We start from the raw sequence: 12675 nt of genomic DNA, 5'->3' as shown, positions 1-12675 counted from the left end.
TTTTCTTGCCTATCTAAAGCCTGATTTGTATTGATGTGGTAAAGAATGAAACAACAGGGAGAATGGTGGGAAAGGGGATTATCATTGATAGGGATAAACCACCACTTTCATCTGTCCCTCTTTCAGTCTGGGCTATAACAAAGTTTCCAACCACACAAAGTTTTTGATGTTATGTTTGTGGTGAAGTTGGAATCTGGGGCCATATAATCTGAACACTGGGTATTAGATTCACATAAAACAATACAAGTTGGAACCCTTGAGGCTTTTTCTAATGGATACAGTTGCTGGTGGGACAGAGCACAGCTGGGAGGGCTTTAAAAGTGGGCATTAACAATACAGCCTTAGACACTTTGTCCACTCTCTCCAAAAAGGTTTTCATTAGTCTGCTTTGGAAAAATGTGGCAAATTGTTTTTGACAAATTTGCTAGGTCAGAATGTCAGTGCTTTTGTTAAGTCAATTGGAAACTATCATGGTCTCTGAACCATACATAGTTTAATATCTATTAGCATTTTTTAAAGTATGTCTGAGTCTCTTGGAAGCTTGAATAGGAAAAAACAAGGTTTATGGAGCACCAGGCTCTTCACTGTGGGACCTCATTACTACTATTCTTCTGCACTTATTTTTTTCAAATGTGTTGCTACACAAAATTACACTTGTTATCCAAGAGTTTCAAATCCTACAACTATGAGCTTACAAACTGTGAGGTTTCAAATTCTAAAACTGTGACTGCTGAACATAAAGTGCATTATGCACATTATTGCTTTTTCTCATGGAGTCAGAAAACTGTAATGACGAACTCTCTCTGTATCACACACACAACAGGGGAGTGGGTTTATAAGGGTTATTTGGTCTTCCTAATGGCCACACTACATGTGAGGCACATAATGTTAAGGATGTGGGCTTCTGAGGCAATAAGTAAGTAAGACCACCATTGGTACACCACCTCCCAGGATGACACTGCTTTGACATCCTGTGAGATTAAATGAATGACAAACACACTAAAGACAGTGTATGGAGGTGGGAATGGAAGAATGTTAATATTAGTGTCATGTGATACTGCTGTGAACTGTGAGAAGATGCTGGTTGTAAATTATACACTGAAAAAAACTTACTTATATAGAACATATATAGTCATAATTTTTCATTTTATTTGTCTGAAATCTATCTTGAATAATTAACATAGAAATATATTTATATATTCATATATATATATTTATAATATATACATATAAAGAGGATTTACTAATAATGTAAGTAGTACTGACAAGTGCAGACAATGAAGATACTAAGACAGTGATCGTAAACAAAATTGTTGCCAGATAAAGTCTTGTTTGTTTTCACCCCGAATAATTTCAAAAAAAAGAAAAAGGGGTGTAACATCCTGTCAAGTATTTGAATACAAAATATTGACTCAAACTATGCTATTCTCAATTATACTGCTTTCACATCAAAATTTTATTTTTGTTTCATAAATACTAATTATTATGCCTCCAAGCTGGCGACAGCCTGACCTAGCAAAACGCAGTTTTGGCCTTGTGAAAGCGATATCTCAGTAAATAAAAGTAGGTAAAAGCACAGAATGTGGCTGCAGGTTGATCAATCAGAACACATCTAAAATCGACTAATCAAATTACAGCTACAAATCGACCAACAAGAAAAGACTACAAATCAATCATTCAGAATGTGGCTACAAATCGGGCAATCAGAATTAGGCTACAAACCGACCACCCTCTGAGCAACAGAGGGTGTTGCGGGTATAAGTGTTCAGATACTCCAAAACAAAATAAGAAAAGGTAAACAATGAAGGACCGATATAGAGTAAGAATGAGACAGAACACTTCAAGTGAGAGATAGTGTTCAAAGTGATGGTTGAATTCTCTGATGAGTAAAGCAGGAAGGGAAACAGGAAAAGGGCACGTTTAGATCTCTCTCTCGCTCTCTCTGTCTGACTCACTCACACACACACACACACACACACGCAGACACACTCACACACACACACACACACACACATACACACACACACAGTCCATTCTGAATCACAAGAAAACAAAATTGCCACCAGGTTTGAGGAGACTCCTTTGTATCAGACTCAATGATCCAACCAAGCATTAATGTCACATTCAGCTCATTAATCAGTGGTGTCAGTGATACTGTGTACATTCTTCATATAACACAGGCTGTGGTCCAGACAGGGGATACGTGGGGGAGAAAAGGCACAAGGATTAGTTTGAAACAGACAGAAGATAAGGGGCTTGCAAGACAGTAGCAAATGACTTTGTTAGTTTTGGCTGATAGATGGAGTGAGGATCCCCTATGCAACCATTCCCAAATGTGTGTTAACTTCTTTGTGAGCTTTATCTGTAAAAATGATGTTAAATATTTCTATCCTACATCATTTCTCTCTGTATTTTGTTTTTCGTAATGTTGCTGAAAAAAAAGAGTTGACCTGCAATCACACAGATGTCTCATACATAAAAAAGGATCTGGACACAGCAGGGGTGCATGCTTCTGTTTTGGGCTGAAAAAACAGAGACCAAAACTTTGGTGAGTAGAGTGGAGAGAAGTCACTAAAGACATGATCTTTAAGCAATATCCACAAAAGAGAGACTTAATGGAGACATTGAGCAGAGGCTGTAGAAATAACATGACTAATGGTCAAGTCAGGAGTGAAAGTGTTATAGCAACGCAAGCTCTTAAAGAGGTGATTTAGAGAACAGGGGTGTCCAGGCAGCATTGGATAGGAAAGTTAACATATGTCTTAGCGATTAACAGCAAAAGATCATATTATACCCGTATTATATATAAATGTATTTTCTCCACTAACGTGTGCACGCGTGAGAGTGCAGACTTATTAATACCCAGCCAACCCTGAGGAGGACAGAAGCTAGGGTGGGGCAGAGAGGAATTCAGGGCTGCAGAGATAGAGCAAAGGGGTTCCACTTTGTCGACAGGTGGACAGGTAACAACAGAGGCCTCATTGTCCGTGACTTAATCAGGCAGGCAGGTGTGCCGCTCAGCACTCGCCTCACCCCAGCAGCACAGCACACTCCTTGACTCCTTGCTTCCTCGCAGCCATTTCTCCACTCATATAGTCTTATTGCCGCAGCTCAATCTGCCTGCAGTCATACCTAGTGATATTAAGTTTGCTTCAATATTGATGGATTAAAAATGAATGGTTGATGTTATTGCAAAGTTTGTTACAGCATGAGGTATCAATTGTGTCTGAAATGTGCCATGGGCTCATACAGAAATTAATGGACTGGTGTAGAGTACATAATAAGTTCAATTATGCACATGATGGTGAAGTGGAACATTGCTGCTGCTGAAATAATATAGTCAAGAAAGTGAAGTAGATAGAACATTTGGGAGAAATAAAGAAACAAAACCAAAGCAATTAATGCAGAGAGAAGAGGAGAAAGAGAGAGGGGCTTACAGTGAGAGAGTAAGATATGGTTGTAGATATATTGCAGTTTAAGTAGGCAATTCTGCCAAGCCCGGCCCAGGTTGATAAATCTGTCAGCGGTGCGGCCAGGCTGCACAGATCCAGGTTACTGTAGGACTTGACTCTGCTGCTCTCCAGCTGGCTTGGACCTCATCCAGATCCTCATACTATATCCTGGACCAGCGCCAAGCCTCTGGTCTGTCCTTACTCACCCTCAGCCCACACCCCTGCTACAACCAGCCGGACGTCCTCTTGGCACTGCGCCACTCAGCTATAGTCTCTCTCTGTTGTTCTGTCCACTAGTTCTCATTCCTTCAGCATTTGTTGATGCTGATGGAAAGATTGCAAGAAGATTAATATCAATAATACCCTACCTACGCTTTTTTTCTTAGAAAATTACAGGGTTTACTATTCTTTCTCCACTCGCCAGTTTCAACAAATCAATGCCCAAACATACTTTTTTAAGAGGGTCAGCCAAGAGAAGACCTGTGGATGTATCAGACCAAAACAGAGATGTTATATTGTAACTGTCCAATAAAATTCAACTGACACTCTTTTGTAGTTTTCTGAGGTGTACCAGAAACAGAAACAGTTTACCACTGGCCTCTGTTGAGTGGCCTTGACACCACGTTTAGAGCCAAAGCAGTGTCGTATCTTGAGGGATCTGGGATCTGTTGGTTACAGTCTGGTCACACTCTTATTTAACCTGTGGTGAGGATCTGGACCTATTACTGTCCAAGTGACCACTAGGCCACTCTGTGGTCCAGCTCATTGTGTTCTGGTGGTTTGCAGACCTTGGTCCTCACATAGGGGATTTGACGGCAATGTCGTTATTTGTCTGGCTGTGGCTACATGCATGCTTTCAATCTGCAGGCTGTGTTTTGGAACAGTGAATGTAATTTGCATTTTATTTTCTTTCCTATCTCCAAACTTATCCAGCAGTGATGCAATGAAGATGCAATCCTCTTATCACAGCCCATCAGTTCAGAGCTGTGTGTAAGTAGATGTTACAAGCGTACAGCTCATTTGCATTGTAGAAAGGCCTCTTGTGTAGGGTGTTACCTGAAAGAAATGACAGCTCTGTAAGAAGGTGTGACGCTGAAAGGAGGTAGGCAATTCTGAACATGTTCGTCTCTTTACCCCCCTCTCTCATTGGATGTCTTGCACGTCTGTGTTGTAGTTTAGTGATCTCTTTTTGGCTGATGATACATTTTTGATTTCATCTCAATAAGTCTCACACCTGTGTCTCCTGTTGTGCCTGATACTATGGATGAGATGCCTCAATAATATCCACAGACAGAGTTGAAAGTTATGTGACAGTTTCCTTTTTCTGCTGTGATAATCATTACTTGAGGAACATAGATTATGCCTCAAATTTTGTGCTGCAAATTGCTTTTGCAGCTGAGTTTCATGAAAATTTACTCTTTTGCGCAAAACACAGCAGTTGATTTCACATCACTCTTCCATGTTAGACAGCAGAAGTTGACTGTTGGTATCTGGTTGCAATTTGTATTCCTGCTCAGGGTATTTTTAGCTCTGTTTAGATCCACTGCAGTAGTTTTCTATGGTGTGCTCAGGTTGAGCAGTCATGCCTGAAAAAGCTATTGTTTAACAGGAGCCCCATCATTAAGAACGTGTGTCTCAGCATGTTATGTGCAACTCTGCTCTTCCTCAGAGGGAGTTTGACAGTAGAAACCATAAAAGCAGGAAAGCCTGTGAGAAGATCCCTGGTTTCCTCTCTTTATGCAGGCCTCCTGATGGTACTGACTGTATTGACAGGCCTGACAGTATGACAGTGTTGTGAAATCTTTCAGGGATCTTCAAGTGGTTCACTGAGCCATAACAATTCATGTCGGAAATGCCTAATTGTCCTGGTGACATGAGCTCTGTGAGATGTAAGAAACTATCCCAGCTTCTGTCTTCAACCTTTGAATATCAGTCACTGCATTAGATGACATGTGGCTGCTGCAATTTTGATTCGAACCATCATAAACTTGTCTGTTATTACAATGGTTTCCGTCCTGTTGACTAATGCATAAAAAATATGTCAAAACTTGAGGAAATAATGTCCAACCAGGCATTCCTTGGATTGTAAGAATAAGCGGTTGTGACGCAGACAAATTGCTTGTTCTTTTTAAGGATTTTCACATTAGTCTGTGTCAAACACAAACACAACATTGTGAGTAGAATAATACATATGCACTCTGCCACCCTGATCAGCAAATGAAATGCTAATACTCTGGGATTATCACTGAACTCTCTCACACGTCACACCTACACAGCTTTTCCAAATTCTGCAGTGGCCTGTTGAGTCATACTTAAATTGATCTTGTCTGTATAGAGCCCTGTATGATGAAATCAATAATAAATAAATGTGTTTTGCTATAGCATGTTGCTTATTTATTGACATATATATATATATGGATATGTGTTTTGCATTGGTCTATTCTATTAAGAAAGAGTTGAAATGTAAACAACATTATGAACAAGGGATTATTACAGCCTTCAAAACATCATCTTGTTATGATTTTTGGAAGCTTGAGAAGATGGCCCAAAGGTGATAATCATGATTCTACTTAAATCTTTTTACTGTTTACTGTGGAAATGCTGAGCTTAAAATTTGTGACTCCAATGTTGAATTCAACAAAGGCAACTACAGATGAAAGCTATTTCACCATGACCTTTTCGATCAAAGATGTTACAGTGGCATGCCATGGATGTGGTGTGGGGATAAAGTCCTCAGAAAAGCTTTGATGCTTTATGTTCCTAGAAAAGAAAGAACACAAATCACCATTTGGTTATGTTTACTAACAAAAACTACTTGATATAGTTCTAGGCACAAAAAATGACTTGATTTGATTTGGTTTAGGGAAATATCATGGTTTGGGTTAAAATAAGTACATCGTTAAGATTAGACAACCTTTGGCGCTGTGGTTACAATAATAAACACACAGTCATGGTTAAAAGAAACAACAATCACTATTGGTTTCAAACGGGAAAAAAACTGTGGTCCCTTGTGTCAGAGTCCTGTGTTTTGTCACTCTATAGACTACGTCGCCTAGCTTCCTCCTGTGTTTCTGTCATAATTACTATGGCTGCTAGATGTTGCCTAACAACAAAATGTAACCATATCTATGGGTTGTAACAAGCAGCCTGCACAGTACAAACTATGGGCTTGTTTTTGACGAGGGTACGGTCTCCACAGGAGAGAAAAGCTGCCAGACGTGTCCGGAAAACTTAAGCTGTAAGCTTTAGCAGCATTTGTGTTAAGTGTCCTCAAACATGAAAAATAGGGTTTATTAAATTCTTATAGGCATGTAAACAGAGTAACAAGGGCTTCCCTTTGGCATTTCCCCTCACCTGACAAATTTATGTCTAGAGCTCACTTTTTCTATGCTTTGATTTGGTCCACCATTTACTAAAAAAATATTTTATGCTCTTTAGCTTGCCAGTTCCTCAACATCTTTCTTTCCAATGCTGTGCTGGGCATGTATTGCTCAGTTGGCTGATGTGAGCCACTGAGATGGAACTGTGAAGACTGATGAACCATAAACATTCAGTTGTAAGTTGCTGGAAGAGCTTCAGACTACACCTGCAGTACCAGCAATTATTTAACAATACAATCAAAAGCACCATATATGGAACCAACACAAAAAACATTTGAATGAACACCTCATGTGTTTACAGTTTCTGTACGTGTGCATGCATGTAAGTAACAAGTTCTAACTGCTTATCATGCATTACATTTAACAAAACCTCCTTTTTTTCTTATCCTGCCTTTGACCTGCATTTTACATGAACTACTATTTCACATGCAATTAACTTTCCCCACAGCAAAGTATGTGCCTGAGCGGAACACTGTTGGGGCTGATGAGAGGCAGTAATGAAGTGAAAATAGGTAAGGGAAAGATAGAGTCGGTGAGTGAGGGAAACAAAGAAGCGGGTCAGGGAAAGTCAGTGAATGTCAGCACATCCAAATCAGATGCTGGGCGCTCACCCATGACCTTGGCACAGTTGGATTTGCAGTTCTGAAAACAGTAAGCATGGTGGTGGAGAAAAGATAGATGTTTTGTGCTGAAACCACCACTAACATGTCTCTGTGATTTACTTTGATGCTTTTTATTTTTTCAGTGCAAAGAATTCAGAGGAAGTTAAAACTCTGTTTATTTATAAGACAAACATAAATACACACATTACACTTGTGTTTATTTCAAAGTAAATGAGAAGAGTTGACTTTGGATATATTTAAATGAGCTACAGTACATTTAGGTTCTTTTACCAACCGTTCTGCATTTTAACAGTTCTTATTTTGACTCTTCTCACCCTGAGTCATGTGTGAATGTGTGTGAGCTTGTTGTTGTTCTCCATTTTTCTTCCCTGTGGTTTGGGCTTGAAGTATTTATTGATGCAGGGTGCAGTTTCTACTGTGTTTTCAGATTTAGACCTGTCAGTGTAACATGTTTCTGTTGATATTTCCAGAGATTTGTTGTTGTGGTTGGTTGTAGCTATTGAGCCATGGATGTTTTTTCAGCTCTGAGGACTGATTGTAAAGGTTTTTGTGAGAGGCATGATGAGTACGTCTGTGTAAATGTTTGGCCACTCTGTAGCTGTCAGCTTGTTATCATGCTACACTGCACCACATTTTTATATAGAGTTCTAAAGTCACTGAAAACTAAAAAGCCCTTTTCACCAATGTTCAGTGTTATAATGTTCACTAATTTAAGCTTTTAAACTCCATAGACCCAACTACAGGACCATCATTACAATTACATATTGTCCTGCCAAGAATTGTTCAACCCCACAGAACTTTATTTAAAATTCTTGCCAAGACCTTTAACTTTTTCATGAAGTCTTGAAGTGTTACAAACTGCTCCTTATTGTGACGACTTGCTTGTCTGCACAGTTACTGTACAATGTGACTGAAAAAAATAAATTCTATTTAAGCTTGTGTTCTTTGTGGTCGCATTACATCTATAACCAACTGTGGAAATTTCAGCAATAGTAATCGCTGCATCAGTACTTGGGTGCATTTCCATCTGGCTTTTAATGTGGTTGAGCACTGTCTGATCATACTTAAATCATTTGAGCCCAGTGATATTGCCAGCTGTGAGTGGTGTAAACGCCTACTTGATACTTAACAAAGCAAATATTGTAAAATACTAACAAAGTTTTCAGATGGATAAATATTTCCTGATTGCAAATAGATTTTTAATACTGAAGCTAATTTGCATCTTTCCAAACATTTTGATGAGCTCCAAGAATAATATTTCAGTAAACAAAGAAATCATTTGACGATTGACATTTCTCTAATCAAAATATGGAACTGAACAAACAATGAAGCAGCAAACAAGGGGGCTTTGGAGAAACTTTGAAAAGGCGCCTTTCTTTCATTCAGAACTTGAAATTAAATAAACTGTCAAATGAAAGCAATCAGACAAATACTGGACCATTCAATTTTGTTAATTTTGGCTTTGCTGCAAGGTTTTGGTTCTTAAAGGTCAAAGTGCCTTCACATCTTGCTTCCCCACATGTTCATCCAACATTTTGTTGCATGCTTGCCACATTAAATTCCTCAAAGCTTTGAAAGCTGATAGTATGTTTGTTCACCACTGCTGGTCTTTCACACTTACACTTGTATGACCAAAATGTCCAATTTATAGCTTATATTTTACATGCTTATTGAAGCACTTGGAGAGGAACATTCATGGTTCTGCGGAGAGGTCAGGTTTCAGCCTTTATTGCCTAGGTAAAGAAAACACAGTGAAGAATGTTTCGGGCCCGAATGATTGTCAGCTCTTACAGTGATGTGAAGACAAAACAGGAAGGCTCCTGATGGTTTTTTATTAGCAGGAATCACTAACAGTGCCAGAGACTCTCTCTTATAAAACATACTGTATAACCCTGTTGGATCCTCTGCTCTGATTGGTTGGCAAGTTGTCATCTCCATCCTAATGCTCTGTGGTTTAACTCTTCATATAAGTGAGGGCCTATACTACTGTTCATATACAGAAATCCCATCACGTAGAGAATGTGATTACACCAGATGTTTAGGAGTCTGAGGTGATATGATGCTTATTTCACGATGTGTGCTACTGTTTGTTTTGGCAAAGGTTTACTAGTTTTGTGTGTGTGTGTGTATGTGTACTTGCAATGGTAACATATGGGAGGGATGGGCAGAATTAGCTCAAGTTTCCACTATGTCTCAGCTATCCCTTCATTTTCTAGAGGTCAAGAAACTTTAGAGTTAATAGGCGGTACTGAAAGGATAATAGTTACGCCTCTACAGCCAAGAGATGTGCAAAATCCCATATTTCCTCTTATATGTGTTGTTACATCTGTTGAGCACTTGTCTGGAGCAATGACAGGACTTTTTCAAGAAGTATGAAATTCATTAGGCAACATCAATCACATGATATCTTTACTTTTAATTATTGTCAGCAATTTAAAGTGCGTCATGTCAGCCATTATCAATACAGTATGCAGCTTTGACCGCTCAGCGACTGGTGAGCTACATCAAGGCCATCATCTCTGAAGAGAGATTGATTTAAATGACATTAGATTTATTTAATTTAATTTGCAGTCATTTGTTGAAGTTAGACTCTGGGTATGTGGAAAGAAAATATTTAAAGTGATAACAGGTAGCCTGCTGTCTCTGCTCATTTTTCATCTCAATTTCACTGGGGGTAGAGCCAAGACACACACGTCGGCCACTCTGCCTGACTGAATAACCACGATCTGAGTGCACTACCAGGGTTCTCACACTCTTGGAAAATCAGGACAAGTCATGTCATTTTAATTTTGTATTCTACAGGCCTGGAATGGTTATGGGATAGTAGAAAGGTTATGGAAAGGATATACAGTTTAATTATTCTCTTTTTGAATGCTGTTCAAGCTCATAAAAACACATGTGGCTTGTTTTGAAATAGTGTTGACGTGTTGGAGGAAAATACTGTTGGGTATGTAACACGTCACATACCCACAACAGATCAAGGCCTTCTTACTAACACAATCCTACCAGAGCAGCATGAGTGGGTGGTGAAATCCCATGTTAGGAGGCAGGAGGTCATGCTTGTTATTTTTGAGAGGATCAGTCCCAGTGTTACTGAGGCCTTACTGATGTCTTTTATATAATGCAGACAGGTCCCCCTGGTTTTACAAGAGCCCTAAGCACCAAGACTGCAGCTGTCAGCTCAGCCTCTCCAGAGCTGTGGGCCTCTGAGACAGGACTGTGAAGGCCTCACAGGTCGCTGACATTAAGAATGAGGTGAGAGTTTAGTTTCTACTGATAATGGTATAATTGACAGTGAGCATATTCAATATTAATAAAGAGCCTACATTAAACACCCATTCCACTTACTGTTTATTTGTGCCCAGAGCCATAGTGGTGTCTGAATGTCTGAAATCATTACCACAATGTAAAGTACAGAGCATTAAACTCTGTGCCGGACAAGGTGGGTTTCCCTAATTTTGAGCACTGCTGCTCAAATTCTGGCAAGTAGCAAAAGTGGCACTGTTCACCAAAAGCCTCGCTGAAGTTGAACTATGACAGACAAATGAGAGTTCTTGGCCATAACACCTTAGAAATGCAACGCAGTGATTTGTGTTTGCTGTGAACACATTTATGAGGCTCATTTCAGGAAATCCTCTCACCTTCACCTCCTTTGGAAAAGCATTCAGCAGGAGTAGAATAATTCTAAATAAATGAAATAAATCTTGCAATGAGAAAATAAAATGTCTTAAAGGGTGTTCAGTGGTTTAGTCTGTGTTGGCCTTTTTTCACACATTTTGACTTGTGAAAGTAGGAAAGTGTTACTAATAACATGAAGGCTCTGCTCTGTTCAAATGTTCCAGGAAGTCATAACATTGCGACAGTGAGCCAACATGCACAATACCAGGACCCCGAAGCAGCTAAATGGAATTCAGTCATCATTAGATTTATTATTTACACCTGTGTTTTTCCTACTATTACAGGTCAAAATGTCCTCTGTGAAAAAGGCCGTGACATGAGAGATAAATCCTTGGTTCAAACACCTGCTTACAGCAGTGTTTTGGTGTCTGTGTAATGATCTGGTTTTGTGGCAGCATTCTACTTTCTCCAACTGCGTCTTCCACAAAAGCCTTATTTCCTCAGAAATAAGAAATAACATAAACATTGTAAGTTGACACTGTACAGTAAGCCACTTGCTTCCGAGTGTTATACTACAAATGTCTCAAGTTACAGTGGATGTCGTTGTTGCAGCATGTTTAAGTTTTTGTATATTGCAGTGACTCAAAATATAAACAATGAATTCAGTGAATGGTTTAAATCACCTACTTCAATGAAGCTAGACATGTTCAGCTGTAAGAAAAGAGAAAGAAAACAAAGCTGAAATTCTCCGTGCTCACTTCCAGAATGTGGGTGGGAGTGGGGGTGGGAGCTAAGACAACTGATGACAATGACAACATCACTAATGACAATAATTATGATATCACTATAGATTAATGATTATTCCAGACATGTGCACTATCTAGATGACTAGCTTGTCCTGCTGTGACTGATCACAAGCTTGCTCTATGCATAGACAGATTGATTACATCTAACAGGTCTTAAATCATCTTAATTGTGGCCTGGCATGAGACACAGTGCCAAGACACTACAAATAGCTTTAACACTGCTTTCATTCTCTTTAAACAGACTACAGCGTGATGAAATGATTAAATGGGATTTGAGTGTTTTCCAGCTGCAGTTTCCAGCTCAGTTCCTCTTCTTTGATATCTTACACTTGATACCTGCTGACACATCATAAGATATTTGGCAACCCTTAACAAGGAAGATAATATCATGTAGCTTCTGCCACACCACCAGTGTACTTAATAGGTGAAGAAGACTATATTTTGGAAAGGGTTGAGAGTAACATATTCTGTCTGATCATCAGCTATTTCAGTACCTTCAGCAAGGAACACCCACACAAACGCACACATACACACACACACACACACACACACACACACACACACACAATAATTGCCAGAGTTCTGGTTGATTACAGTGTGCTCAATGAGGTAGAGGTAGTAGTTGTCTGTCTTTGTCCTGCTTTGAGGTAGCGGCATCGCCGGAGTTGTGGGTGGCCTTGTGAGATTGTCATGCTTGGCAGATGGTAATTTGGGGTTGAGTCTGTGGTTAGTATTGGGGTAAGGATATAAGTTATGGCTGGTGTTGGTTTGACTAGGCGGAAGTGAGCAGAAGGGA

The 12675-nt window shown here is 39.4% G+C and overlaps 1 protein-coding gene across 7 annotated transcripts in view; it reads left to right on the top strand.

The window, feature by feature from the left end:
• Window positions 1–12675, top strand: part of znf469 (zinc finger protein 469) — a 181108-nt gene that overhangs the window by 82056 nt on the left and 86377 nt on the right. Inside the window, exon 5 of one of the 7 annotated variants that reach the window (XR_011694241.1) lies at window positions 10583–11003. The exons of the other annotated variants lie outside the window; for them this stretch is intronic. The gene's annotated coding sequence lies outside the window, so the exon portion shown is untranslated. Of the gene's footprint in view, window positions 1–10582; window positions 11004–12675 lie in introns of those variants that run through there. 7 annotated transcript variants of the gene reach the window in all.

This window comes from Trachinotus anak, unplaced genomic scaffold, assembly GCF_046630095.1.
Source record: "Trachinotus anak isolate AG129_WGS33_773 ecotype Australia unplaced genomic scaffold, CSIRO_AGI_Tana_v1 ptg000002l, whole genome shotgun sequence".
Classification (NCBI taxonomy): Eukaryota; Metazoa; Chordata; class Actinopteri; order Carangiformes; family Carangidae; genus Trachinotus; species Trachinotus anak.
Note: the sequence above shows the minus strand (reverse complement) of the source record. Positions and strands in the feature narration are given on the sequence as shown.